This window comes from Zingiber officinale, chromosome 6A, assembly GCF_018446385.1.
Source record: "Zingiber officinale cultivar Zhangliang chromosome 6A, Zo_v1.1, whole genome shotgun sequence".
Lineage (NCBI taxonomy): Eukaryota > Viridiplantae > Streptophyta > Magnoliopsida > Zingiberales > Zingiberaceae > Zingiber > Zingiber officinale.
In genome coordinates, this window is record NC_055997.1 from 20,495,510 (window position 1) to 20,504,564 (window position 9,055).

Consider the following 9,055-nt stretch of genomic DNA (forward strand, 5'->3'; position numbering starts at 1 on the left):
ATCGCCAAGAGAGATTTATTCTTAAATCAATTACAAAACCTCACCATGAAGGAGAACGAGACGGTAAGTGAACTACACGGAAGGTTCAAAGAAATTATCAATGGTCTTCATTCCGTAGATGAACGCGTAGAGAATTGCGATTGATCCGGCAGTAAGAATGGGGGACCCACTTTCTGAAGGGTCTTAGCTTGAGAACCGATGAAGGGCTGACTAAGCGGTCAATGGCCGAGCCGATCAGCCGGGTTGGTCCGAGCGGAGTTAGAGATAACCCATCCATGGGGTTGGGTGTCCGACGCCAAGGCAGGAGGATCGAAGGGCCGACCGGGAGGCTGAACGGCAGGGGCCAAAGAGCCGAGCGGGCAACCCGCCCGGACAAAATAAGGGCGAGGGGACAAAAAGGTGGCCGAGCGGCCTATGCGCTCGGCTCGGGATATGGGATATCGGTAGAAGCATGTCTGATGATTAGGCCGTACATAAGATCGCACGATGGAGGATCTTGCCGTCACATCATGGAGAGGTTGATACAGTAGCAGTATGGCCTCAGGGACGCCTTTTCTGACGGATCCATATCTAGGCATGGCCCTTCTGACAGACCTATGTCTGGGCATGGTCAAATGCAGGTGATTGCTTTGATTGGCGCGCCCAGGCTTCTTCGAGGGGTCTATATAAGGCCTCAATTTCTTCACCGGAGGTATGCACGTCTTCATCTTGAGGCTACCTTCTTGTCATTCCTCGCCTGACTTGAGCGTCGGAGGACCGTCGCTGGGACACCCCTCCCGGCTCGGTTTTGTTGCAGGTTCGCCGGAGCACTCGAGGATCCAGCAGAGAGCGCCACGTGCCCAGCGTTCGTGACTCTTGGTTCGGACAGATCAAATTGGCGCCGTCTGTGGGAACGCTCCTGCATCCGATCGGAGACAATGGACGAGGCTGGACGACAACACACGGTGACGCTTTCAACAGAAGAACTCGACGCCCTGGTCGAGATAAGGGCCGCCAAACTCATGGAGCAAAAACAAAAAGCATCCGCCGAGCGGGCGGAGCAGCAAGCAACATCTGCGGAAGCGCCTCCAACCACCGTCGCATTCCATCGGGCCTTGTTTCGCACCCCTGAAGCCATACCAGCCCGAAGAGATAGAGGATCTTCCTCGGATGAAATGCCAAGGCGGGATGACAGGAAGGGGAAAGCTCCCCGAGCGGACTCCCGAGCGGATCAATCGCCAATTTTCGGAGGTTATCCTACGAGACCCTCTGCCCAAGCACTACGTGCCTCCGACGATCGGCGAATACAATGGAACAACGGACCGGATGATCATCGGTAAGTTCGATGTCTGACCACGCTCCATCGCATTACGAGATGGAGTAAAGTGTAGAGTTTTCCTTACCACCCTCTCGGATCGGCTCAACGGTGGTTTCAAGGTTGCCGGACGGATCCATCACGAGCTTCAAGGAATTCGAACGGCCTTCCTCCACCACTTCGCGAGTGGTTGGCGCTATCAAAAGACAAGTGTCGACTTATTCGCCATCAAGCAAGGCCGAAAGAATCGCTCCGAGGCTATAGCGATTCAACCAAGTGGCGATGGATATCCCAACGGCCACATCGGAGACGATGATGAATGCCTTCACGCAAGGCCTTGTGGATGGGGACTTCTTCCGGTCGCTCATCCGAAGCCGCCCCGAGATTATGATCACATGCTACATCGGGCCAACGAATATATAAATGTGGAAGAAGCGCAAGCCGCTCGAAAAAAGGAAACTCCGAAGCACTGCTCATGCGAAGCGGACACCGCTCGTGACCACCGGAGGACCGAGGGCGGCAATTCCGATCCTCACATCGGATCGCACGTCAAGAAGTGGCCGCCGCTCAAGCCAAAGAAGAGGTGGACCCTTATGTTCTGCAAATCCCACCAAAGATCACGCACAACGAGGGATTGCCGAAGCCTTCCCTTTGTGTCCAATCTGTTCCGGAAAGCCGAACGACGGCGCCTCCCATCGACGGAGACGTGGGACTCATGGTGACCGGACCCGCACCGGGGCGACACCATCGACACCCGATCGGCACGATCCCCGAGGCGGAGAATCGCCGCGTCTGGTCACCACCGTCCGCTCGGGAGGAGGAAAATAGGAGCAATACTTCGGGCGAGATCAACGTTATTCTTGGTGGGTCGACGAGGAGATTCCAACCGAGCGAAAGGCGGGCGTCCGTCACTGCAGATCCACGTGGTCATGGTGCGAGCGGGCAAGTGGGCGGAAATCACTTTCGGACCGGGGACTTAGAACGAGTTGAAGTACCCCACGACGCTGCTCATTAAAGCGGTAATAGCAAATTACACCATTCACCGCATATTTGTTGACACAGGGAGCTCGGTCAACATCATATTCAAGAAGGCGTTCGATCAGCTGATCGAGCTGTTGCCCATGACGACCCCGCTCTACGGGTTTACGGGCAACGAAGTTCAGCCGGTCGGACAAATCCGGCTGGCCACCTCGCTGGGAGAAGAGCCGCTCAGGAGGACCAGGACAATAAACTTCGTGGTGGTCGACTCTCCCTCATCCTACAACGTCATTTTGGGACGACCGGCGCTCGGCGAATTCCGAGCGGTTGTCTCAACCTTCCACCAGAAGATAAAGTTCCCCGTGGAGGACAAAGTAGGAGAAGTGCGGGGAGATCAGCTAGCAGCTCGGCGGTGCTATATAGAGATGATCCGAGCAGAAGCTTGTTCCGCTCGGAAGGCGCCCCGAATTGAGGTACACGCCATAACCGAGAAACCTCCTGCTTTAATTTATGATGAAAAGGAGGAAGTCCAGATCCATCCGACCCGATCGGAGGCCACGACTTTTATCGCCTCTGATCTGGGGGAAGAACAGAAGGAGAAGCTGATTCAATGCCTCCAACGAAATCATGATGTCTTCGTTTGGTCGACACATGAGTTACCTGAAATTTCGTCGAGCCTGGCGCAGCATGAATTGCATGTCCGACCGGACGCTCGACCAGTGAAGCAGAGAAAAAGGGACTTCAGCGCCGAGCAGAATGTCGAGGTGCAGTACCCGAGCTGGCTGACCAACGTAGTCTTGGTCTCCAAGCCGGGCGGCAAGTGGAGGGTCTGCATCGACTTTCGAGATTTAAACAAGGCATGCCCCAAGGATTTTTATCCTCTGCCCCGGATAGATCAGTTGGTGGACTCCACAGCCGGCTGCGAACTAATTTGCATGCTTGATGCTTACCAAGGATATCATCAAGTACCGCTCGCCCGAGAAGACCAAGAAAAAGTAAGCTTCGTAACGGCTGACGGCACATATTGTTACAATGTGATGCCGTTCGCATTGAAGAATGCCGGAGCCACCTATCAACGCTTGATGAACAAGGTTTTCAAGGAGCAGATCGGGCGGAATCTGGAAGTTTATGTGGACGACATTCTTATCAAATCCGTCCGAGCGGCCGATCTTTTCAAGGATATGGAAGAAACCTTCCGAATACTGCGCAAATATGGAGTCAAACTAAACCCCCAAAAGTGCCTGTTCGGAGCCAAAGGAGGGCGTTTTCTGGGATATATAGTGACCGAGCGGGGAATTGAAGCAAATCCCAGCAAGATTAAAGCACTGCAAGACATGCCGCCCCCAAGAAATACAAGAGAAGTGCAAAGGTTGACCGGTCGGATAACCGCTCTATCGAGATTCATCTCCAGAACCGCCGACCGGAGCCTGCCATTCTTCAAGATCCTGCGCAAGGCTACTAAATTCCAGTGGGATGAAGAATGTGACCGAGCATTTGAAGAGTTGAAGACATATCTTAATTCTCTACCAGTGTTAGCCAAGCCGGTCGGGGGTGAGTCACTTTATATGTATCTGTCGTCAACTGAGCATGCTGTAGGCTCAGCACTTGTGAGGGCGAACGGCGAAGAACAGCCGGTGTATTTTCTAAGCCACATTTTAAAAGATGCTGAATCTCGTTACACTGGGCTCGAGAAGTTGGCCTTTGCTTTAGTTCTAGCCGCTCGGCGCCTGCGACCGTATTTCTTGGCTCATACCATTATTGTCCGGACGAACAGTCCACTTGGAAGAGTGCTGTTGAATCCAGAAGCGTCTGGACGGCTTATCAAGTGGACGACAGAATTGAGTGAATTTGACATCCAATATCAGCCCCGCTCGGCGATTAAAGCCCAATCCTTGGCTGATTTTGTGACCGAAGTGCAAAGGCCAGAGCCTGAAGCTATGTGGAGAATATATGTGGATGGATCCTCCACTCGGCTTGGAAGTGGGATCGGAATATTACTACTCTCACCTCAGGAAGAAAAGATGCACCTATCCGTCCGGCTAGATTACAAAGCTACTAACAATGAAGCAGAGTATGAGGCCCTCATAGCCGGATTGCAGGCAGCACGGCATGTGGGAGCAGCTCGGGTGACACTCTATTCTGATTCACAGTTGGCCGCTCAGCAACTTTCCGGCACCTTTGAAATCAACTGTGTTCGGCTCAAACTCTACGCTGAGGCCTTTGAAAAACTCAAAGCTACTTTCCAAGAGGTGCTTATTCAGAAGATCCCCCGAACGGAGAACCAGGCAGCCGATGAGTTAGCCAAACTAGCGAGCTCAATAACGCCGCCATGCAGCAACCAATTGAAAAACGCTGCTGGTGGCGCATGTCGACCGGATGCAAGGCCTCACATTTCCAAGTGACTGGAGGACACCTATTATAGAATTCCTCCGTTCGGGCACCACACCATCCGATGAATATGCAGCCCGGCTCCTCCGAAGAAGAGCCGGTCGGTTCACACTCATCGGAGATCGACTTTACAAGAAAGCTTTCGCCCTTCAATGTGTAAGCTCGGAGGACTCAGCACATCCTCCGGGAAGTACATCAAGGATCATCGGGGTCATCAGGCGGGGCTCATTGGCGAAGATCCTCTTGGCGGATACTGGCCAACTTTACAAACAGATGCCGCTCGGACGGTATCTACATGCCTTTCATGCCGAGTATCACAACTTCTCCCACCGGCCGGAGGAGATGAAGGCATCAACCATCTCATGTCCGTTCGATCAATGGGAATGGATATTGTGGGTCCATTTCCGATGGCGGCCGAGCAGAGAAATTTTACTAGTGGCGGTAGACTATTTCTCCAAGTGGGTGGAGGCCGCGGCAAAAATCACTGAACAAATGGTTAAAAATTCATCCGCAACACATCATTTGTCGATTCGGCATCCCTCGCCGACTAGTGTCCGACAACGGCGGCAGTTCACGGGGAAGATGTTAGAGGATTGGTGCAAAAGCTACGGCATTGAGCAACATTTCACGTCCGTAGCCTATCCTCGAGCAACGGTCAAGCTGAAATTCTTCGTATTCTGCGCGCTCGGCTCGACCATTTGGGAGGGAGTTGGCCGGATGAAGTGCCGAGCGTCTTGTGGGCTATCCGAACGACGCCAAAAGAAGGGACGGGAGTCACACCGTTCCATTTGGTATATGGCGGTGAGGCTGTCATACCGGTCGAAGTCGGCGTTGAGTCAGCCAGGATCCAGAGCTATGATGATGACAACGCCGAACGAAGAAACATGGAGCTGGACTTGGTAGAAGAGGAGAGGGCAAAGGCGTCCGTTCGGCTGATGGCATACCGTCAGCGGATGAAGCAAAACTACAACCGGCGCGTAATTCCCAGATCGTTCCAAGTCGGCGATCTTGTCTGGAAGAAAGTCAAGCCGGTCGGCGACGTCGGCAAGCTTGAAGCTCCATGGGCAGGCCCTTTCAAAATCATCGAAAAGCTCCGCTCGGGCGCGTATTATCTGGAGGATGAGGACGGACGGCAGCTAGATAGGCCGTGGAGCGCGAACCACCTCCAGCCTTACCGGGCGGGGCCTGTGTATTTCATTTTTCGACTAAATACTTGAAATGCAGAGATGAAAAGTCAAAAGAGCGAATATAAGGCATTATCATCGTGCAAAGGCCCCGAGCCGATCGGTAGGGAGGTTTGTATCCGAGCCGGAGCTCGAGCAAGACCCAGTGTTCGGTAGAATGCGTATAGAATATAAGCGACATTGAAAAAGACCCAGGCCGTTGGTAGACTGCGTATAGAATATAAGCGACATTGAACCGAAGACCCGTCCTAGTTCGGTAATGCGATAGAATATAAGCGACATTGAGAAGACCCGGTAGTTCGGTAGAGCGTATAGAATATAAGCGAGATTGACCGAAGACCAGGGCCGTTCGGTATTGCGTATAGAATATAGCGACATTGAAACCGAAGACCGGCGGTTCGGTAGGTGCATACGATGTGGCGGGAAGAACCAAAGCCTGTGCTTTCGGGATGATAGAGGAGGTTATTGCCTGGAGCGAAGGCCTGAGCCGGTCGGCCAGGTATATGGTTTTCGAGCCAAGTGCTCGACAACGAAGGCCCCGAACCGCTCGGCCGGAGGTATACGGATCAAATTGGCGCCAAACGCTCTAGCAACGGAAGCCCCGTACCATTCGGACGGATATAAATTATCCGAGCCAAAATGCTCGAAGCAGACCCTGAGCCGTTCGGCCAGGAGTACGTTCTCCAAGCTGGGAAAGCCTCCCTGCCGATCAGGTTCGCAAGCGAATGACCCGTGCTGTTCGGCCGGGCATAAATATTGTTCAAGCGCGAGATATGAAGGCCAAGGTCGCTTGACCTGGTAAGGAGTCAACCTCAAGGCCGTCTAGCCCAGACGTTAAACCGTGAGGAAGGCCGACAAGAACCCTCCGAGCGGAAGACCGACGAGCACCGTCGTTAAAGATCGAGAGCCGCGCCGATCGGCTATAAACATCCGGCCGACGAGCACCATCGTTAAAATCGAGGCGTCGGCGTCTATAAACCCTCCGGCGGAAGACCGGCGAGCACCGTCGTTAAAATCGCCGCCCCGATCGGCTATAAACATCCGCGCGACGAGCAGTCGCAAAATCGAGAGCCGCCCGATCGGCTATAAACATCCGCGCGACGAGCACCGTCGTTAAAAATCGAGAGATGTGCGGCGTCTATAAACCCTCGAAGCGGAAGACCGACGAGCACCGTCGTTAAAGATCGAGCCGGCCCGGCTATAAACATCCGGGCCGGCGAGCACCGTCGTTAAAATCGAGAGCGTCTGGCGTCTATAAACCCTCCGGCGGAAGACCGCGAGCACCGTCGTTAAAATCGAGAGCGCGCCGTCTATAAACCCTTCGAGCGGAAGACCGACGAGCACCGTCGTTAAAGATCGAGAGCCCGCCGATCGGCTATAAACATCCACGCCGACGAGCACCGTTAAAAATCGAGGCGTGCGGCGTCTATAAACCCTCGGCGGAAGACCGACGAGCACCGTCGTTAAAAATCGAGGCGTGCGGCGTCTATAAACCCTCGGCGGCCGACGAGCACGTCGTTAAAAATCGAGCCGCGCGATCGGCTATAAACATCATGGCGAAGACGCTGCCGTTAAAATCGAGGCGCCCGATCGGCTATAAACATCGCGCCGAGCACCGTCGTTAAAAATCGAGAGGCGAGCCGGCATAAACCCTCCGAGCGGAAGACCGACGAGCACCGTCGTTAAAATCGAGAGACGAGCCGGCGTCTATAAACCCTCCGATCGGAAGACCGATGAGCACCGTCGTTAAAGATCGAGAGCCGCGCCGATCGGCTATAAACATCCGCGCGGAAAAACGAATATCAAAGTAAGACCGTGGAAACTACAAATATTAAAAAATTCAGGCCCGATTGGGAGTTGGCCCTTCGATACTCGGCTTTGTGGACTTCACGCAGGCAAGATACGTGCAAAGTGAGTAGGCTACCTAGCTCGGACCCTATGCAATGTGCCAAGCCGATCGGATGCGTGAAGGAGAACCCTTAAGAGCAGGACTAACTCTAAGTATCAACGTTAAGCAAACAGAAGAATATTATGGACAATGAGTAGGAAAACAAACAAAGGAGCAGCGTTTCTTTAAAAGAAGAATTATGCCGAACGGCACGCACAAAAATTTTACATCCGCCGAGCGGATGAAATACAGAAGGTACTCGAAATAACCCGCCTCACTCAGGGTCTTCAAAGCTGAAGAAGGCGTCAGGAATATCATCAATCATGGCCGCCAGGTCGGAAGCGGGAATATGCATTCCCTCGGGAAGGTGGCCCCCTTTCTTCAAGTATGTCACGGTGACCTTGACCGCTTCGGCGAAAGTGGAAGAGACGTTGCCACCGAATTTTAGGCCGAACCTCTCCGAGTGGAGGTATTCCTGGCGCGCGGCTGCTAGGCGGCTCGGCTCACCCTCTTTATATTTTCTGAATGCCGCGCGGGAAGTGGTTAAGGTGTCTTGAACAGCCTTCAAGTCCACCTCGGCCTTTGTGCGCTCCGCCGAACGGATCTCTAGCTCGGCATTCAGCTCGGCCTCTAGCTTCTTAGACTGCTGATCTAGGGCCCGGACTTCGACTTTCATTTTATCCAGATCAGCAATCGCTCGCCTCTTCCGGCCACTGGCGCGCTTCACGTCCCCGTCCCGCTTCTTCACCAAGTCTTCGAGTCGGGCCACCTCCGCAGCCAGATCGGCAGCCTTCTTCTGTTCGGCCTCGAGGGTTTGTTTCTCCCGCTCGGCCGACGGACCCCCCGACAATTGAAGTTTTTCCAGGAGACCCTCCAGCTCAGCTAGCCGACGGCTAGTGGCGATTTGCTCAGCCCAGCGCTGTAAAGGAAATAATGAAATCAGGAATCAAATAGTGGCATGGAACAGGAAGAAAAATGAATACCTGAGTGGCCTGCTGCATGTTGTTGTCGCCGAGCTGCTTGGGCGTCATGAGGGCCGCTTGAATCTGCGCGTCCTCAAAAAGCTTGGCAAGCGGACCCGTCAAGGTTATTTCGTGAATGGGGCTTGAGGGCCGATCGGCGGATAGTAAATATTCCTCCGATGGGAATCGGAGGGTGGTCTTGATGGTTGGGTGGCCGGCCGGCGCTTCGTTGCGATCGCTGGCGGAGGACTCCTATGGTGGAAGTTTCGCCCAACGATGTAATGACAGTCCGGGAGGAGAGTCGGTGGGGCAGAGGCGATGTCACAGAGTCCGTCTGCGGCGCGTGCGATCGGACGAATGC